Genomic DNA, 20,457 nt, shown 5'->3' with positions numbered 1-20,457 from the left:
ATTCCCATGAGGGACAGACTCGAGAGAGGTAAACAATTCACGATGTGAGGTAATGTGCTTTGTAGCACCACTGTCGAAATACCACACATGTGAATCTGCAGCAACTGACAAGCATGCATCATGGACAACAGGATTGTAAGTGCACTCTGCACTAAAAGCCCATTCTGCATCAACATCAGCATCACAATCTCCTTTCACAAAAGACTCAACAATGGCTGCATTTGTAGTGGAACCATCATTTGCAGTGGAACCACCCTCTTTCTTCTTAGCCTCTTTGGCCTTCAACTTAGGACACGACTTGATCAAGTGATCATTGGCTTTACAATAATGGCAATGCATCTTCTTTTTGCCCTTATCACCAGAATTGCCAGACGAAGTGCTGCCAGCAAAAGCATTAGGAACAGAATTTTTGCCACTCGCAGCAGAACCATAAGAAGTGGCTGCATTACTGTTACCACCCTTTCTTTGAGAAGCAATAAAAGCCTGTTCAACTGCACGCTGCCTAGTCCTGTTTTTTCTAGAAAGTGACTCTTGCAACAGCAATGTGCATAATGCATCAAACTTGACAACTTCAGGATTTCCTTGGGTCATGAGTCTCCAAGTACTAGCAAAAGTCTGGTAGGAATCTGGTAAGGCATCAAGAACAGTCTGCACAAGGGAACTGTCCGAAATGACTTCACCTGCAGAAATGAGTTGCTCATTGATATCCTTGACACTAGCAAGGAAAGTGTCCATATCATCTTCCTCATGCATAATCTTCGACTCTAGCTCTTTACGCAGCAAAGCAATTTTAGCCTCATTGCGGCTTGCATAAAGACCTGCTAGAATATCCCAAGCCTGTTTTGCAGATTTTGCTGAACGGATGTGAGGAATAATGGTGCGCTTCACAGACAACGCAATCAATGCATGAGCCTGCGCATCCTTAACATCCCAACGAGCTTGTTCTGCCGTAGGCAAAACAACTCTAACAGCTGCAATCCTTGTAGCAAGACTTGCAACATCCTCAACATCGCCTACATCTTCAGAACCAGGACGTACATCAATGCCCTGCACAATGTTCCAGACACCTTTTGACACAAGAACATGTTGCATCATATAAGCCCACATAGGGTAGTTGTCCCCATCCAACCTGTCCTCAGCAGCAAACATCTTGAACACATCTGTGTTGTTGTTGTCAGCCATGGTAAATGCTGCACCTGATGTGAAAACTGCCCGAAAATAGGAGAAATGGAGCGGGAACAACTTGTGCTATATAGCACAAACCGTAGAAGACTATAAGGCACATGTTATGTAGAAAACGGCACTGACTGAAAATCTGCACAAAATGACGAAATAGCCTGTGCAGTACTGCCCGTAGTGGAAACGGAGGCCGAAATGAGCCCAAATCAAAATTCTGAGCAGACCCAGCTCTTCGAGCTGTCCCAAAATATTTGTCGACCTGCGAACGCTCGCCAAAGCTCACTGAAATCGGAGAAAGTGAGCAGGCGTGTGCTGGAGCAGCTGGCGACTAAGCCCGAGAGGACGTGACCTGCTCTGATACCAATTGTTGGAATTAGGGTTGCAGAGAAACACACACAGCTTGGAGAAGACGAAGGAAGCTCAAGGCACACAATAGAGAGTGTGTTACTTAGTGTGCAATGGAAAGATAGATAGCCCTAGAGTGATGGGCGTATATACAATGCACGGGGGAAAAAACCTCCTAAAGAGGGAAAAAATGCCCCGACGGTCCTAGTGTGTTCACACACATCACTACCACATGTATATGGTAACACATTTGGCATGTGAGATCCGAAATATTTTTCATTTGATTGATGACTTCTTTGAGCGTGTTTACCATATACTTCTTTGATGGAGGGCAATTTTTAGATGGCATGGTGAGAACTGGGTAGTTCAACACTACGGGTCTCTTGCTTTGCCATGAATAGAAGCTATCCCAGGATTGCCTTTTATTGAGGGGACAATATGTAGGGTCTTGAGATGCTGCGGTGCATTTCTGTAGAATGTCTCATCTGTCGGGCGTTTCTCGAACCATTTCTTTCTGCAGAGGGGTTGGTTGTCAAGGATCATTTGAACTTGATTTGCTGTAATTGGGACATGCTTGTAATCCCCCTTGTGATTTGGCTCTAGATTGGTTTTTACATTGTGTTATTTGCTTGAGACGACAAAGATTTTTTTGCATTAAAACCACAATACAAACAGGTTTCATAGATTTTTTGTCCCTATTTACTGATACCTAGGTATACTAATGCAATTTTGGAGATAGATAGATTTTATTTTGTCCTCAAAAAGAAAGAGAGAGAGAGAGAGAGAGAGAGAGAGAGAGAGAGAGAGAGAGAGAGAGAGTCTCACATATTCTGGCATTCGTGGATTTCACTTGGGAATTGAAATAGAGCGAGATTTTTGAGTGAGCTTTGGAATGAGCTTTTTTCAAATATTTCTCAACCTCCCAAGTCTAAAAAAAAAAGATCGCTCCAAAAAGAGCTTTTGGTGCGAGATTTTTGGAGCAAGCATTAATTTCTCCCCCCCCCTCTCTCTCTCCCTCTCCCCCTCTCTATCTTGTCTCTGTCACTCCCCTTCTCTCTCTCTCTCTCTCTCTCTCTCTAAAAATGTGCCACCGAAAAATATCCATGCCCATGATGCATGTTACAATTGGCTTGTTTGAGGAAACTATGAAGGAAGCTTGGAGAAAGAGGTCACTCCAAGCCCGAATCCAAATATTGGTGCAAAATTGGTTTATCTACCTGTTGTTAACCTGGATGTAAGAGTTGACTTAATGAGAAACACAACTCGATTATAACTCTGCTTGCCCTTTATACCTTCACGTTGTTCTTAGTTGCATGTAGAGCTTCTATTGGCATGATGGACATGAATAAATCTATATTTTCCCGCGTAGCATGTTGTGCATTCAAACTAAATCTCGAAAACTCCAACTTTTGTTCAGTTGATGGTTTGCTAAGGGCTTCAATTAAAATACTTGTTATAGTCTACTGGATTCAAATAGTCAAAGATCGTGAACATTGAAGAGACAACGTTATCTGTATCAACTCGCTCAAGCCATCCTGTAGCACTTAAGAATGTATCCATAGAAAAATTTGTAGGGTCTAAAGTCCGTTGTAACTATATTTGCCGCACAGATTCAACATCTGAGCTAGAATCCTTAATTAGCTTCAGCTTTTTGTGGAGGCGGACAATGGGGCGAAGATAGAAAAAAGAGGCTTTAAAGGCTTGCTTCAAAAATGACAGCCCAATAGTCTTAACAATTATGCCCAAACCAATGAACAAACAACATTTCACTATTTCATCAGAGTTATCTTATAACCCATTCCATCGATTCTTTTCTTTGGGGTTGCAGGCTTTAATCTTGCATCTCTAGTTGACCTCCTTGCTGTGAGCTCCTTCAACAAAGACTCTACCTCAGCTTCTGCAGCTAGCTGCTCTTTTTCTTTGTCAACACGAGATGAAACCAACGGTGTCTTCGAAGGCGCTGTTGTTGAGCTTGAAAATTGAATGTGAGCATCCCTCTTCCACACCGCAAATAGCGCATGAAAGAGTGGAGGTGAAGTTAAAGCGAAACACGCCACGATGCAAAACAGGAAAGGTCGCCATCCACTCTAGCTTCCTGCTGTGTTGAAAGGCTTGTGAAGTTGTGATCTACCTATCCTCTTCCTCCAAGAACAAGAGGGCGTGAGGAGGAACGTAGTTGTCTCTCTCTCTCTCTCTCTCTCTCTCTCTCTCTCTCTCTCTCTCTCTCTCTCTCTCTCTCTCTCTCTCCCCCCAAGCACAAGTGGGTGCTAGATGTGGCTTGTAGGTTGTCATATATCCCTTCTTCTGCTCTTATAAGAAGCTTGGTATTCAACTTCAATAAGATTGTCTTTGGGGTTTTGTTTTTACACACACACACACACACATACACAGAGGAGTGGGGAATAGAGAGAGATAAAGAGAAATAGAGATAGAGAGAGGTAGTGGCAGATGGAAGGAGAGAGAGAGAGAGAGAGAGAGAGAGAGAGAGAGAGAGAGAGAGAGAGAGAGAGAGAGAGAGAGAGAGAGAGAGAGAGAGAGAGAGAGAGAGAGAGAGAAAAGAAAGCTCGATCCAAAAACTCTTTCTGAAATGAGCTTTCAGAGTGAGCTTTAAAAAAAAAAACAATTTGGCCAATTGAGAAATACTTGGAAAAAGCTCACTTCAGAGCTTGTTCCAAACCTTGACTCATTTCACCCCCTCCCCCCAAAAGAATTGTATTAGTTTATCTCTCTCTATCTCTCTCTCTAAATGCATAAATAAAGGTCTAAGTCAATAGAGATATACTTATACACATAGACAAGCTTCCTCTTGGCACATGTCAAACAAAGGAATAACAGAAGATGCACTTCAAGGAGCACAAAGACATGATGATAAGATTGAGGGAGGACCTACTTTTCTTCACGAAACAAAAATGAGGACACATAGGTTGGTGCCTACACCATATTGGACTTGTTTGTGATCTTTCAAAGGAGCATTGCAAGTGCTATTTTTTGAGTGAGTTTTTTTGATTGGGAGCAAGCTTTCTGAGTGAGCTTTTTCGGTTGGGAGTGAGCTTTAGTGTTTTCAATATGCTATCCTAAGCATCTTCAACAAAGACCATGCAAGGGAAACTAGGGTTAGGTTAGGGTAAATAGTGGCATTCATGGTTAGACATAGCTTGATGCAACACACAAGTACCCGTGGCTAGGGTTAATTCTCCTACAAACTCCCACTTAAACCTAGACATGGTACTCTAGACGAAATTGATTTTCTAGGATCTTCTGTGATTTAATAATATGTCACCCGGTCATGTAAAATAAATTAGGGTTAGGTTACGGTAAATAGTGACGTTCATGGCTGGACATAGCTTGATGCAGCACACAAGTACCCATGGCTAGGTTTAATTCTCCTACAAACTCCCCCTTAAACCTGGACATGGTACTCTAGATTTATATTGATTCATCTAGGATCTTATGTGGTTCACGAATACATCATGAGAGGATCAACATGATTAACCTATTAATGTTTACAAAAGGTGATCACTTGTTCTTATCTAGGCTCTTTTGTTCAATTGATGGTTTGCCAAGGGCTTCAATTAAAATACTTGTTATAGTCTTCCGGATTGAAATAGTCAGAGATCGTGAACATCAAAGAGACACTGTTATCTGCATCAACTCCCTAAGCCATCCTGTAGCACTTAAGAATGTATCCATAGAAACATTTGTAGGGTCTAAAGCTCATTGTAACTATATTTTCTGCACAGATTAAACATCTGAGCTAGAAACCTCAATTAGCTTCAGCTTTTTGTGGAGGCGGACAATGGGGCCAAGATAGAAAAAAGAGAGGCTTGAAAGGCTTCCTTCAAAAATGACAGCCCAACAGCCTTAACAGTTATGCCCAAGCAAATGAACAAACGACGTTTCAGTATTTCATCAGAGTTATCTTCCAACCCATTCCATCGATTCTTTTCTATGGGGTTGTAGGCTTCAATCTTCCATCTCTAGTTGACCTCCTTGCTGCGAGCTCCTTCAACAAAGACTCTACCTCAGCTTCTGCAGCTAGCTGCTCTTTTTGTTTGTCAACATGAGATGAAACCAACGGTGTCTTAGAAGGCACTATTGTTGAGCTTGAAAACTAAATGCGAGCATCCCTCTTCCAGACCGCGAATAGTGCATGAAAGAGTGGAGGCAAAGTTAGAGCGAAACACGCCACAATGCAAAACATGATAACTCACCATCCGCTTTCTTGCTGTGCTGAAAGGCTTGTGAAGTTGTGAGCTACCTATCCTCTTCCTCTCTCTCTCTCTCTCTCTCTCTCTCTCTCTCTCTCTCTCTCCAAGCACAAGAGGGCACGAGGAGGAACATAGTTGTCTCTCTCTCTCTCTCTCTCTCTCTCTCTCTCTCTCTCTCTCTCTCTCTCTCTCTCTCTCTCTCTCTCTCTCTCTCTCTCTCTCTCTCCCCCCCCCCCCCAAGCACAAGTGGGTGCTAGATGTGGCTTGTAGGTTGTCATGTATTCCTTCTTCTGCTCTAAAAAGAAGCTTGGTATTCAACTTCAACACACACACACACACACACACTCACTCTCTCTCTCTCTCTCTCTCTCTCTCTCTCACACACACACACACACACACACACACACACACACACACACACACACACACACACACACACACACACACACACACACACACACACACACACACACACACACACACACACACACACACACACACACACAGGAGTGGGGAATAGACAGAGATAAAGAGAAATAGAGATAGAGAGAGAGGTAGTGGCAGATGGAAGGGGAGAGGCAGAGAGGGAGAAAAAAGAAATCTCGCTCCAAAAACTCTTTCTAAATGAGCTTTTAGAGTGAGCTTAAAAAAAAACAATTTGGCCAATTGAGAAATAATTGAAAAAAGCTCACTTCAAAGCTCATTCCAAACCTCGACTCATTTCACCCCCTCCCCCCAAAAGAATTGTATTAGTTTATCTCTCTCTATCTCTCTCTCTAAATGCATAAATAAAGGTCTAAGTCAATAGAGATATACTTATACACATAGACAAGCTTCCTCTTGGCACATGTCAAACAAAGGAATAGCAGAAGATGCACTTCAAGGAGCACAAAGACATGATGATAAGATTGAGGGAGGACCTACTTTCCTTCAAGACAAAAAAATGAGGACACACAGGTTGGTGCCTACGGCATATTGGACTTGTTTGTGATTTTTCAAAGGAGCATTGCAAGCGCTATTTTTTGAGTGAGTTTTTTTTAATTGGGAGGAAGCTTTCTGAGTGAGATTTTTTGGTTGGGAGTGAGCTTTAATGTTTTCAATATGCTATCCTAAGCATCTTCAACAAAGACCATGCAAGGAAAATTAGGGATAGGCTAGGGTAAATAGTGGCATTCCCGGTTAGACATAGCTTGATACAACACACAAGCACCCATGGCTAGGGTTAATCCTCCTACAAACTCCCACTTAAACCTAGACATGGTACTCTAGACTAAATTGATTAATCTAGGATCTTTTGTGATTTAATAATACATCACCCGACCATGTAAGGGAAATTAGGGTTAGGTTAGGGTAAATTGTGGCATTCATGGCTGGACATAGCTTGACGCAAGACACAAGTACCCATGGCTAGGCTTAATTCTCCTACAAACTCCCCCTTAAACCTAGACATGGTACTCTAGAATAAATTGATTCATCTAGGATCTTATGTGGTTCATGAATACATCATGAGAGGATCAACATGATTAATCTCTTAATGGTTTACAAGGTGATCACTTGTTCTTATCTAGGCTCAAAAGCTAAGTACATCATTGAATTCACAAATATAATTGCATGATCCTCATGATGTATATGGATCATTGTGATCATCATCGTAGTCTTCTTGAGCAGCGGTCATGTGAACTCCTCCTTTGCTTTTAGCTCTTGCATTTTTTTTTGTAGGTTCTCTCTCTTAGTCTTTAGTCTTCTTCTTGGTCCTTCTTGAAGCATCAAAATGGTGGATGTCTTGTTTTGTGACATATCTTACAAGGGTTGAGCATGTAGCAGTATTTAATATCATGGTTGGGTCTTCCACACTTCTTCCACTTTGAGATTCTTTCTGAGGCTATGTAGGACCCACTTAGTTTCTTCTTCTTCTCATGATCTTGAAGCTAGTTGATGGCGTCCTCCAAGCTTGGTGCAGGTTCCTTATCCATAGGTCCCATAAAAAATTGCTCAAAAGTGATGTTAGGCACAACTTTTAAAAGGATTGAAACCTTGTCTTCATCTTCTATGGGCATTTTATGTATGAGATTTGGTTTCATATGCTCTTCATCCTATCGACTAGAGAGGCTATGTCCTCTCCATCCTCCATTATGACTCCATAGAGTTGCATTTTGAGTGCAATCTTGGATCTCTTAGCTTTGACTCCAAAATGCCTTTCTAGAGACTAGAACAAGTGAAGATTCATGAGAATTATTAAATTCATCCAAGTAATTTTTGTCAAAAGAGTTAAGTAGGATGCCAAATGCCCTATCTTGGAGCTTGGCTTGGCTAGTTCTAGTTTCTATCCTTTCATTCTCTCCTGGGAATTTCAATATTACCCATAGATTCTTCTTCATAAGGGAGCCTTTCACCTTGGATTGCCCATAGATTATTCTTCATAAGGTAGCCTTTCACCTTGGCTTTCCAATTGTGAAAGCCATTGCCATCAACTTTGGCAATGCGAGCTTTCACCATGATGCAAATTTCAATTGATTGTGTGAGGTAAAGATCTTACCTTCTTTTGTCAAGATAGGTAGTGTTTAGTTCCCGTGTACAAACTTAGAGCTATTGACAAAATAGTTTCCCCCTTGCATGGGCCACACAACATGTATCTGCAACAAGCTTAGCTTCTCTGTAAGGAGCTTTGTAGAGGATGAAGAAACTACTTGTGGTGCTTAATTGGAGCTTTGAAATTTAAGCCTTTGAAAAATGAGCCTTGTAAATTTCTACTGAAGAAATTTGATTTTTGCAATTTTGTAGAAAATTGAATGGGATTCCTCTCTAATTGATCAACACTGGGGTTACCACTACAAGACGTCGTGCAAAAATCAACGCAGAAACCAGCAAGACAAAGTTAGTTTTAAAACTAAAAAGCGTTGAAATAGGCATTGAAAAAGGCGACGGTGTCGCGTTGTCGGTATAAGCATCGGTACATTAGGCATCAGAATAACCTATGAAATAAGCATCTAAACAAGCGTTTGTGTGAGCGTCGATATATTCCGACGTGTCTTCCGATGTGTGTATGTTAACCCTCACGGCATACGGACATCCTATGATCTATAAACGTTGTATTATTTAGAGTCAGGTACCGGGCTTGTCGGACCAATAGGAAAAGGGTAAGAGTGATCGCCAATGAGAGGCGCACTCTAACTGGGACATTCAAGGGATTAGTTGGCTAAGCATGGGCGCCCAAGTGTGAATGGGGTGAGCTCCTATAAAAGCCAACTAAACCTAATTTTTACTCATTCTCTCATTTGTGCAATTGAAGAGTGCTCTTGCTCCATCTCCATCTCCATCTTCTTCTTCTTCACCTCCTTGTGTGTGTGTGTGTGTGTGAGAGAGAGAGAGAGAGAGAGAGAGAGAGAGAGAGGGATAGTGTGTGTGCGATCGAGCATTACGAAGGCACGACGGCGGCGAGGCGGTTGAGCGTGGCACGACTGCAGCTTCTTCTTCATCGCGGCGAGGAATCTACCACGAAGGCGAGCGTAGAGCGGTGAGTGACACACCCTTTGTTCTCTTGAGCTTGCTAGTTTAGGCTTGTTGTGTGCTTGGAGCCGTTTGTGGCTCGCACACGGTGTATTGGCAAATCCCTTGCTTTGACAGTGCGGCAAGGAGCGCACATTTTTGGCGTCGCTGCCAGGGATATGCCCTACACTAAGCTCGGTTAGCACTTTACGCTTCCTTGTGGTGCAATTTCTATCATAGGAAAGGCAGGGAAGGAGTGTGTGGAGATTTCTGTTTTTTGCGTTTTCTGCATTTGCTGTCAAGTTTCAATTTCTGCTATTGTCTACGTTTTTTCAATTTCTGCAATTTTTGCATTTTCAAGTTCGGCGTTTTCAATTTCTGCAATTTTTTGCATTTCTGCGTTTTTTCAATTTTCTGCAATTTCTGCATTTTCAACTTCGGCGTTTTCAATTTCTGCAATTTTTTGCATTTCTGCGTTTTTTCAATTTTTTGCATTTCTGCATTTTCAATTTTTGCGTTTTCAATTTCTGTAATTTTCGTAAATAAAAAACGTGACTCTTAAAACGGACGGGTTGGTTTGTATAAAAGATAGATCGGGACCGGGATTATTTTCCCAAGCCCAAGCCCAAGCCCAAGCCCAAGCCCAGGCCCAAGCCTCAGTCCTATGATATATACTAGACTCACTCTTATATATATACCCTACTCCCTCAAGAGAGAATGAGAGCATGTGGGACAAGTCCTCCACTCTCCTCCTTTCTCTTCCCACTTGCACCCTTAGACTTTCTAGTTTGGGCCTAGTTCCCTACTGGAAATTTACAGTTTTAGGGATTCCGAGGGCATAGAGTGACCAAACGGAGGGCTGTAAAGCACGGCACGACCCTCTGACCAATACGCTCGTTTTGAGCTATCACACGGCCCGTTCCACGACACGCTCTAAAAAATCTAGCAAAAAAACAAACAAAAAACACGCTAAAAACTAGCCACAAGGCCTCTTAGAACAACTTTTTGACATCTTAGGGTATCAAAAGCACATGCACTTACGCTCTGGGCGGGTGCTAGAACACGAGCATATTGAGGGTGCCTCTGTTCATACGGACACCCATTACCCATCCACGATAAGCTCTAGACCCTCAGCGGGGACACAAGGTAGCACCACCCAAGACCCTAAAATAGCCGCTAGTGATTCCTCCTCCGACTCAGAAATCATGGAAGCATACCCTACCCAAAACACTGAGAGAGAAGGCCATGCACCTCCCGAAGCTCCACAGCCTAGTACTAGTATGTTTAGCCGTTTCATGGAAACATTAGGTAGAGCTACTCGCTCGGAACCTGATGTAAATGAAGCACACGAAGGGGGTGGGGAAGTGGACTCTCCTTTCACATCGCACGTGGACCCCACACCCCCAAAGAGTGTCCATGTGGATATCCTGCCAACTTCTTATCAAGAAGGCCCTGTTGAGCTGCCTCCTTCAGAAGTTCCCTCTAGAGTACCGTTGGTGATAAGTAAAACCACGGGGAGCAACATTGCTTCTACCTCACAAGAAACCATTAACACGTCGACTCTAGAAGGATTGTTCATTAATGATCATTGGACATACGACCTCCACACTGAGGTGTTGACGGATCTACACTCTGGCCACGCCTACCATGTAGGATGGATAGAGATTGTACAATCCACCTCTAGTGCCACGAGCATCGAAGATCAACAGAAAATGATCTGTAATGTTATCCATGGCATTATTCAATCAGAAAGGCAAAATCGAGGGGTAAATATACTCTCAACTGGCCCCATGAGATTTCTGGATACGAGCAAGGCTCAACAGCCTACTCTATCACAAATGGAGACTCCTCTAATGAGCCCCATGGACCCATCTTACGTCATTTCACCTGGGGTCTCTATGCAATCTGAGCCTCCGAGCGAAAACTTTAGCTTCCCTAACTTGGCTCAACCCTGTATCAAGGAAAACACAGTGCTCACTCCAGGGATAAGCCTGAAAGAGAATGTACCGATGACATCTACGGTTAGCGTAGTGCCACTACCTAGTGTCGTAGTACCTAATATGGGGCCTCGACCATATGTGCCTCTAGCCCCTTATGCACACATGGCCCCCACACCTCCAATAGTACCACTTGCTTATGCTCCTCGAGTGCCGCTCCCTAGCCCTTATCCGAGTGGACCTATGCCCGGTTATGTTCCATATCCTGCATCATCCACACATATGCCAAGACCGGCACCCGTCCCTCTCCCACATATGATTCCAAGAGTACCTCCACCGGCCCTACCTCCTCACATAGGTGACTTGGCAGCGTTTGCTCAAACCATAGGTCGATCTATCGCGGAAAATATGCGTCACGCATCTGATAGAGAGCCTAGAAGTAAGGCAGTACAAATCGCCAAACTCACGCAAAAATTCAATGGGGACGAAGATGCTAGAAAACACATTGAAGTGTTTGAACAAGTATGTGATTCCTTAGGGGAACGCAACGAACTACATAAGTGCAATGCCTTAAGCTTGACATTAAGTGGGAAGGCTGGAGATTGTTATAGAACCCTAAGGGTGGACGAGAAAACAATCTACCCTACCCTTCGAAGGTTGTTTCTAAAGAAGTACATACGAGAAGGTGTGCTTTGGGGTGTAGCATCTCAGCTACAGAAGGCCGAACGTAAGGAAGGAGAGTCAGTAAGGGACTTCATTAGTCGTCTAAAGCACTTAAACTCTCGCTGCCCTGTAAATGAGCGCTTCAACAATAACCAACTGCTTGATCGATTCATTCGAGGGTTGAGGAATGAAGGAATCTATAATGGACTAGTGATTAGAGGTATCACAACCTGGGAAGATGTTACTGCCAATGCAATCCAATTAGAGGACAACTTGATGATAGCAGGTATGAGGGTGTCTACTGACACGAGATCCACTAGCTCACAAGCCATTGAGTATGAACCCATGACTGCAAAGCCCATTGCCAATGAGCCAAAGGTATTTGAGACATTCTTGACAGACCTCACCAAGGCAATCCAAGAGTCTCTTAAGGATAATCGACCCCCTCAAAATAGTCACATGTATCCAAGAAGGGAGCAACAATGGTGTTCCATTTGCTTAGGTCCACATAGCACTAGTGAGTGCCCTACGTTTAGAGTAAAATTTAATGGAACTTGCAACGCATGTGGTAGGTATGGTCACCAAGCTAAGGATTGTTTAATGATCAAACGTATGATGGCAAATAGACCACCTGTAGCCTGGACGGATGCGCCTCGAGCTCCTGTATTGATGCCTGCTCCACCTGTTGAGCAACTACCGCAACACATGGTCCCTAGATCTCAAAATGTTGTACAAGCTACACCTCTACCACCTCCTCTGCTAGGACCGCAGCCCCCGCATCCAAGAGTCACCCCTATGAACCAAGTGGGTTGCGAGCCATCAAATGCTTATGCAGATGGTTGTGAGGAGGAAATAGACACTAGTATTGCCTACGGACTTGATACATTGGAAGAATTTCCTATATACTACATGGAAGATTGTTGGGGACAAGTCAAGCCGGTTTATCAAGCTGCTGCTCTCGCATCCAGAGGTCAAAATATCAACACCCAGGCTAGGAGGCCACCTCTTCAATGCTACGAGTGTGGTGGACCACATCGAGCAGCGGAGTGCCCTATTAGGCTGCAAAAGAATGCTGCACAGATGCAAATGAATCAAGGGAGCACGTCTGCAATGCCAATACTCACATGTAATCGTTGTGGCATAGATCACTTGATTGCCCAATGCCCCTATAACCCAAATGCGCCTAAAATCACACCCCTGAATTTGGTCGAAATTGCTAGTGTGACATCGCCAATACCACCCGTTGCACCCGCTTATGCGATTACACGGTCCATGCTTCAAGGGCCAGGCCATATCCTCGAAGAGAGAGATACCATTTCAGTTATCCAAGCAAAGAAAAAGAAGACACGAAGGAAGAAGTCGCAGAATACGGAAAATTCAAAGCCAAGTTCCAAAACAAACATAGGAACAGGAGATGACCTCGTGTATATGAATGACCTCGAGGATGATTCAGATTCAATCGAGACAATGGAGACTAGAACCAATACCACAAGGGAAAAGACCGACACAGAAAACCGTAACATGGAACCAAATGAAAACCGAATAAGAGAAAATCATAAAGAGCCTCTGAAAACACCACAAGTGTTTCCAAATCCAATCCAAGACCCCCAAGATAAACCGCAGGGGCAAAAAGGGAAGAATCGTAAAAAGAAGATTGGGACGTACCCAAACCCAGTTGACGAGATTGAGCAGGTGAAACATCTAAGAGGTTTAGTGGAGGAGACTCAAAAGAAACTAGAACCAGAACCCATGCATGTCAAAATTCATGACACAGTGTTTCCCACGCAAGTTCATCCATCCCACATGAACCATAGACCGTTAGCCATATCTAGTATCATCCAAGAAGGGAGTGAGGACGGGACATCAGAAAGTGAGCATACACCCTTCTTGTTGGAAAGGATGTTTAACGAAGGAATACCTAATCCCATTGAGGAATATGAGATTCCATCCTCACCAGTTCCTAGTCAAGGACCTACACCCTGCAAAACGCCAATGAATGTTGCCAAACTAGTGGACTTCATGTCTTCTGAGGTCCGAACCACGATCATAGCAAAGCTGTATGGAGATCCTGAGTTATTCCTTGCACTTCGAGCATTCCTTAACGGAGAGCTACGAACGGGATTACCGCAGTTTGCGCAACCAAATAGGCCTGACTCGATTATGATTGATGAGGGAAATCATGTGCAATCACTTGACTTAGATGGACATGAGTCTGTGATCGAGGTACCCATTAACGAATTAGGGCAGTATTTTGAAGGCGACGAGTCTAATGCGACCCTACCCATCACTACCAAGGGATTAACTATAAAGGGAATTCTTGATGGTGGTGCGGGAGTTAGCATCGTTACAAAAGATTGTTGGGAATCCATGGGAAAACCCCGCCTCAGTGTTACTAACATTGTGGTAAAGATGGCAAATGGTACCATAGCCAAACCTATGGGGATGCTCAAGGATCTTAAGATCAAAGTTCTAGGACACAAGGTACGACATACGTTCATTGTAATCGATTTCTCGAAACACCTTATGTCATATGAAATGATTTTAGGACGACCATTCATGAGGGAAGCACAAATGGTTCATGATTGGTCTAAAAATCATGTCTATTTGCAATTCCAAGACTCTGTCCTTAGAGTGGATTTGGTGACTGGTAAGGTACACCCCTTAGGGAGTAAAACCATTATTGATCATCGCTCTGACACCACAGTTCACTCGGCCCCACTACAATATTGTTACACTTGTAAGAAGGATACAGACATTGGCCAAGATTCTCCTTACATGGATGTGTTACCGGGTATGACAGAATCGGACAATGTGAATTGGGTCCACGTAGCATCAACCATAGACACTTGGGGAAATAGGGGGACGACCTGGGTAACACCTGAGGGGGATGAAATGCCTATACCCTTAAATATGCTACAAGCAATGCATAGCGCTTCCGACAAGACTCATCCTAAGGTAACGAAGAAAGCATACAAGCGGGTCCCTAAAGCTTCTTTAGTGACCATAGCTAGTGCTAAAAAACAGAAGCCTTGTAAGAAACATACCACTCGCTCCAAGAAAAGTAAGAAAATGTTGCGATGGATCCCTAAACGACTATTGGAAGCCCAAGGCTACTATCAAGGAAATGATCAAATTTGGGTGCCAAAACGTAGATTGTGCTCTTACCTATCACCTGACCCAAGTGAGCCCAATCCCGTAGCTCCAAAACGAATCAATGATCGTGGAAAGGAAAAAATCACAGAATGCTACACACCCGCTCCCGAGCTAGTTTGGGTACCAAAGAAAGAACGATTTGTTCCACCTAGCTCAGGAAGGGGGGAGTCCCATGAAAATTCTAGCTCCTCATGTAATACATCCATAGAGGTAAAAGCTTCTACACAGCCTCCATCTATAGTAGTGGACCTCCATGAAGCTACAAAAGAATCCACACCTCCCAGTGTTCAAGAATCACCTGATGAACCACTTCAAGTTCGATCCTGGGAGAGTACCTTACCACCCTTGCAACTTGACAAGGCACCTAGGGTAATAAAAAACTAATGGCAAAAATCCTCACCTATTACCAACTGGAACAATTGGTTTCAAAGGGTGACAAGCTCATTTCAAACGGTATGATCTACCCAAGGAAGGGGGGAGTGTTTGCTGACAGTCATCATTCACTTGCTTCCCTCTCAACCTTTTTCCCTGACCTCTATATCTCCCAATATTAGGGAATGTACATATAAAGCTTTATACTCAAAAAAAAAAAAAAGAGCAAGAGCAATTAGCAAACGAGTATGCACATTAAAGTCAAAACATTGACTCAGACCTACACATGTCACATCTGGTACAGTGAAACAAAAACCTATGCCATAAAACACCTTTGATCCTCATCACTTGAATGATGGAGGGTAGGTAAGATTAGTACGATAGGAGTGTTTCTGTTTTAGAGTTGAGTGATTAGCAAAGTTCTCTTTTCCCACTAATGTTCCTCCTAGAGGTATTGTTTGTGTTTCATAGTGTGTACATGAGCGTGTTGCTATTGATAGGATTTGGACCTTCATGGAACCTTTCTCTCGTTCACACTTCAAATCAAGCGCGACCATCGACACAAACAGGTGTTTCTTGTCCATTAGCATTGCCGTTATCTTTTTGCATCTATGATTGTCTGCTTTGATTGTGATTGGTAGCATAATATTCAGCGCATTGGCTTAGTATCAAACATTTAATTCAATGTAATGTTTTGTCATAATCACTTGTCTAGGTTTAAAAATCAAGCAGTCCGACTAAGCTAGTTTGACCAAGCTAGGTATTAGAAATCTTCTCTTAATACCATGGGGAATGCCTTCCTAATAAACAATGGTTACTTAGGTTCTTAATCCGATTTAGGCAGCATTGTATGAAATGTACTAGGGCTTTCTAGTGGGCTTAACCCTATTGACCTTTAGCTTAAGTATTATAAAGGGAGTTTACTAATGTGATGAGCCTGGGGAGTGTATCAGTGTTATATGACCCCCCAAAGTTACAAAATTTAAATACTGAAAATGAACAAACAAAAAATCAAAGTGCCACAATGTAAAATTTTAAGCTGGAAGAGAAATCTCAGCTTGATTTGGTAATTCACTCACATGTATAGCCTATGGTACTAGAGCCCTGGAGGTTCCCAGTGTGGGCGCTTTTCCTTGAAAAGCAAAAAACCCAAGGCATACAAAATAAGCACACACATCATAATTGAATCAATGTGAAAAGACTTTAGGGGGTCAAAGAAAAAGTAATCAGTCAGGTGATGATTTCATGAGAAATTCCTTTTATGGTAGCTTAACTACAAAGTCTTCTAGGTATAGCCTATAGTCAGCCCTCGAACATCAATACTTGGCTCTCGCGATTAAACAACTTAATTGACCACAGATAATTAAGAAGCTTACCCATGGTATTAATATTCGATCTCTAGTGCTTTTCGACCGTCAAATTAGCGACCCCAGACTTGTTTAATTTTCTACCTTTACATCTGTTTATGTATTTGATTACATTGCAATTTAATGTTCATTGCTAACAAATTGTTTGAAATTCTTTTACCAATTAATGTGTCTACCTAAAGCTGCATATGCTTTTTAAGATAATGCAATTACTGTGGCAATGTTGTTTGATTTTGCAGTGACTGAAGAAGGCTAAGGACATTCATCTCAAATGCTCTTCCACCTCGACGACCCAGCTTCAACTTAATAGCTTCCGAGGACGGAATCTACATCAGGAAGGGGGGCATGTTAACCCTCACGGCACACGGACATCCTATGATCTATAAACGTTGTATTATTCAGAGTCAGGTACCGGGCTTGTCGGACCAATAGGAAAAGGGTAAGAGTGATCGCCAATGAGGGGCGCACTCTAACTGGGACATTCAAGGGATTAGTTGGCTAAGCATGGGCGCCCAAGTGTGAATGGGGTGAGCTCCTATAAAAGCCAACTAAACCTAATTTTTACTCATTCTCTCATTTGTGCAATTGAAGAGTGCTCTTGCTCCATCTCCATCTCCATCTTCTTCTTCTTCACCTCCTTGTGTGTGTGTGTGTGTGTGAGAGAGAGAGAGAGAGAGAGGGAGAGTGTGTGTGCGATCGAGCATTACGAAGGCACGACGGCGGCGAGGCGGTTGAGCGCGGCACGACTGCAGCTTCTTCTTCATCGCGGCGAGGAATCCACCACGAAGGCGAGCGTAGAGCGGTGAGTGACACACCCTTTGTTCTCTTGAGCTTGCTAGTTTAGGCTTGTTGTGTGCTTGGAGCTGTTTGTGGCTCGCACACGGTGTATTGACAAGTCCCTTGCTTCGACAGTGCGGCAAGGAGCGCACAGTGTACCAATGCCTGCACTGTTTTCTATACCGACGACCAAATTTGCAAAAAAATTTGGGCATAGAGGGCTGAGAACTGATGTTGCATATATTGCAGCAAAAGAAAACAGCCCTCTCTGTCCAAAGGAAGGGTGTACAAGCAAGTGCACTCCATCTACAAGCTGACGCTAAAGAGCGAGTGTATGGCAATTAGCAAAATTGTACGAATAACATAACCACTTAATCAAAAGCTTTATCATGGCATAATGGCATAAAGATTTTATAACCATAATTAAAACATGAATCAAAAACTACAAAACCATAAACATAACCCGTTTGCCATAACATAACCATTACCATAACTTGCTTGTCATACCATAACCATAACAGCCATACCATCATTGCACAACCATAACCATAACCATAACCATGACCATGACCATGACCATGACCATGACCATGAGCATAACCATAACCATAACCATAACCATCACATGATTTCCATACCATCATAGCAAAACCATAACCTTAACTTGACTACCAAACCTTAACCATAACATATGTGCCATACCATAAACATAAGCACTAAAAAACTGTACATATGCAAAAAATCAATGAGGGAGACTGTATCAAGAAGACCACAACTACAAAAAAGAATGTACCAAGAAGAGTGTATAAAGATGACTGGGTAAAAATGTATCAAAAAGACCCTCATGGTAATGCCTCCTAGTTGACGTCCTCTCCCTCCTCCTGTAGCAGCTGAGTCAAAAGGGCCACAAGTCCATGCTTGTACCCATACTTCTCCTCTCGACGTGTCGGAGGGCGCTTCACGGAAACTTCCTACAAAATTATGGTTTAATCATTAGATAAATCTTCAAATAACATAAATATTTTCAATAATTTAAAGCATACGTATAATACTTACAAACTCATGTCGAAGCGTGTCATAGCCTCCACTTCCAAGATGTGATGCTCCAACAGACTCCAAACGTGCTTTGGCTGCATCTCTTTGTTGTTTTGCTGAAATCTCTCAGGATTGTCTTGTGTCTCTCATGCAATCCCCGCCCACTCCTCTGCATCCAACCATACCGGCTTTGGACTGCCAGCATTGTACCTGTCTCTCATCTCTGACCGATGGTGTGACATTGTGGCTCTTGCCATGCCAAAAATCCAGCCAATTGAGACTGGATCATACCCCTCTGCCAGCCTGTACCCTCTGTGAATGGCCTTGACGATGTAACTCTTTCTGTATCATCGAGATTATCCCAAATCTCCATCACAAAGTGACCAAACTGAACTGTACAGAGTTGTCGAATCCTCTATCGCATGGCCTTTCCGACCCTATCCATCACAACAGCCCCATCCTTGCTTTTGTACACCTTGCTAGGATCATGCTCGTGTGATCCCCAAGGTGTACGTGGTGTGCAAATCGGTGAACTATCTACTGAAGAGAGTGGTGGACGCTCTCTTGGTGGTGTGAACGCATCGATAGAACCGCTACCACAACAACCACCGCCTCTAGAATTATGCCTACCTTGTCTCGAGGATGAGCCACCCGTCGGTGTATGGGGCACACTAGTCCTAGGCATAGGGGGCACACTCAACTGAGGTGTGGGCCCGGTCGGTGTAGGGACCACACTAGTCCTAGGCGTAGGGTTGGTCGTAGTAGGTCTAGAGGAACCTGCTGCCCAAAAGTTCTGTGCCATTGCTATCTGCTCTGGTGTGAACTGTGTCAAAAAGAGACCCATCTGCTCGAGTGACATGCCGACCGGAGTGATAGAAAAACTAAAACTAGGAGAGTATGGATCATCGTCATCGGCCATGGCTACAGATACACAAATAACACCCATAAAATAAGTTAGTTTACAGAAGAAACACTTAATCAATACAAATAACAAATAAACCAAGCTGCAACACAAATGAATGAATCTTAAGTGTATTGTAGACTAATAAAAATAATTTTACAAAAGAGTTCCTAGCAAAGATCATTAGCTAATCTCTCATCTTCTATGAGATCTAATGCACCAAAGATGTCTATCTCAATATGTACTTCTTCATCTTCGTCTACTTCTTCGTCGCTCTCCGCATCAGCTTCATTATTTGATACCTCATCTCTAGGTTCAAACAATTGATCATTGCTGACCTCCACCTCAAAATCTAAACTTAAAGTTTCCGTCGATGCTGCGCTTTGTTCATGAATCACCTCTTTGACCTCAACATCCAATCCTTCACACACTTGCTTTCTCCGTGGAGCAACTTGAACGACATAGAGTCATCACGGTTTAGACAGATCATTTTTTTGTCCATAGTGGATTGTGTATGAACACAACCTGTTCACAATGTTGTGGAAGTACGAATGTATCTTGGACATCTGTCCACACCTGCCTAGAATTCACTTGAAGCAATCCACTCTTGTCTTTACACACAGTTGCATTAGGGTCGCTGATAATAACTTTGAACCACTTGACATCAAAGATAAACATACCAAACTTTATAAAGATAATCTTCAAGATGTCTTGGATGTAGCCAAAGTATTCAAGTTGGCTAGTCTCTGTGTTTTCATCCCTGGCACTACTCCTACTTTCTTGGATGAAGCTTGCTGCTGTAACACCACTCTCAAAAGTGACCATTTGTTCATCGATCTGTTGCACTCTAAAGTGTTTTCCTTGCGACCACAAAGCTCCATATTTGTGATACTGCAGCCATAAAATTGAAACAGACGAAAAGTTATTAAAGCAATGTGATCATGTGGAGCTTGAAAAGCAAGTTGTGAAAATATACATACCAATCGCAACCCCTTGACATCTCCTCTTCCTCTTCAATAATCAACACTCCATTC

The 20,457-nt window shown here is 43.0% G+C and overlaps 2 pseudogenes; both read right to left on the bottom strand.

The window, feature by feature from the left end:
- Positions 1-2,693: 2,693 nt before the first annotated feature.
- On the bottom strand, positions 2,694-3,606 carry LOC147429049 (uncharacterized; annotated as a pseudogene).
- Positions 3,607-5,040: 1,434 nt separating this feature from the next.
- LOC147429048 (uncharacterized) lies at positions 5,041-5,738 on the bottom strand (annotated as a pseudogene).
- Between the last annotated feature and the right edge of the window lie 14,719 nt (positions 5,739-20,457).

The sequence above is a fragment of the Adiantum capillus-veneris genome, chromosome 22 (assembly GCF_014529385.1).
Source record: "Adiantum capillus-veneris isolate H3 chromosome 22, ASM1452938v2, whole genome shotgun sequence".
Classification (NCBI taxonomy): domain Eukaryota; kingdom Viridiplantae; phylum Streptophyta; class Polypodiopsida; order Polypodiales; family Pteridaceae; genus Adiantum; species Adiantum capillus-veneris.
The sequence above is the reverse complement of the archived record's forward strand: the minus strand, read 5'-3'. Positions and strand labels throughout refer to the sequence as shown.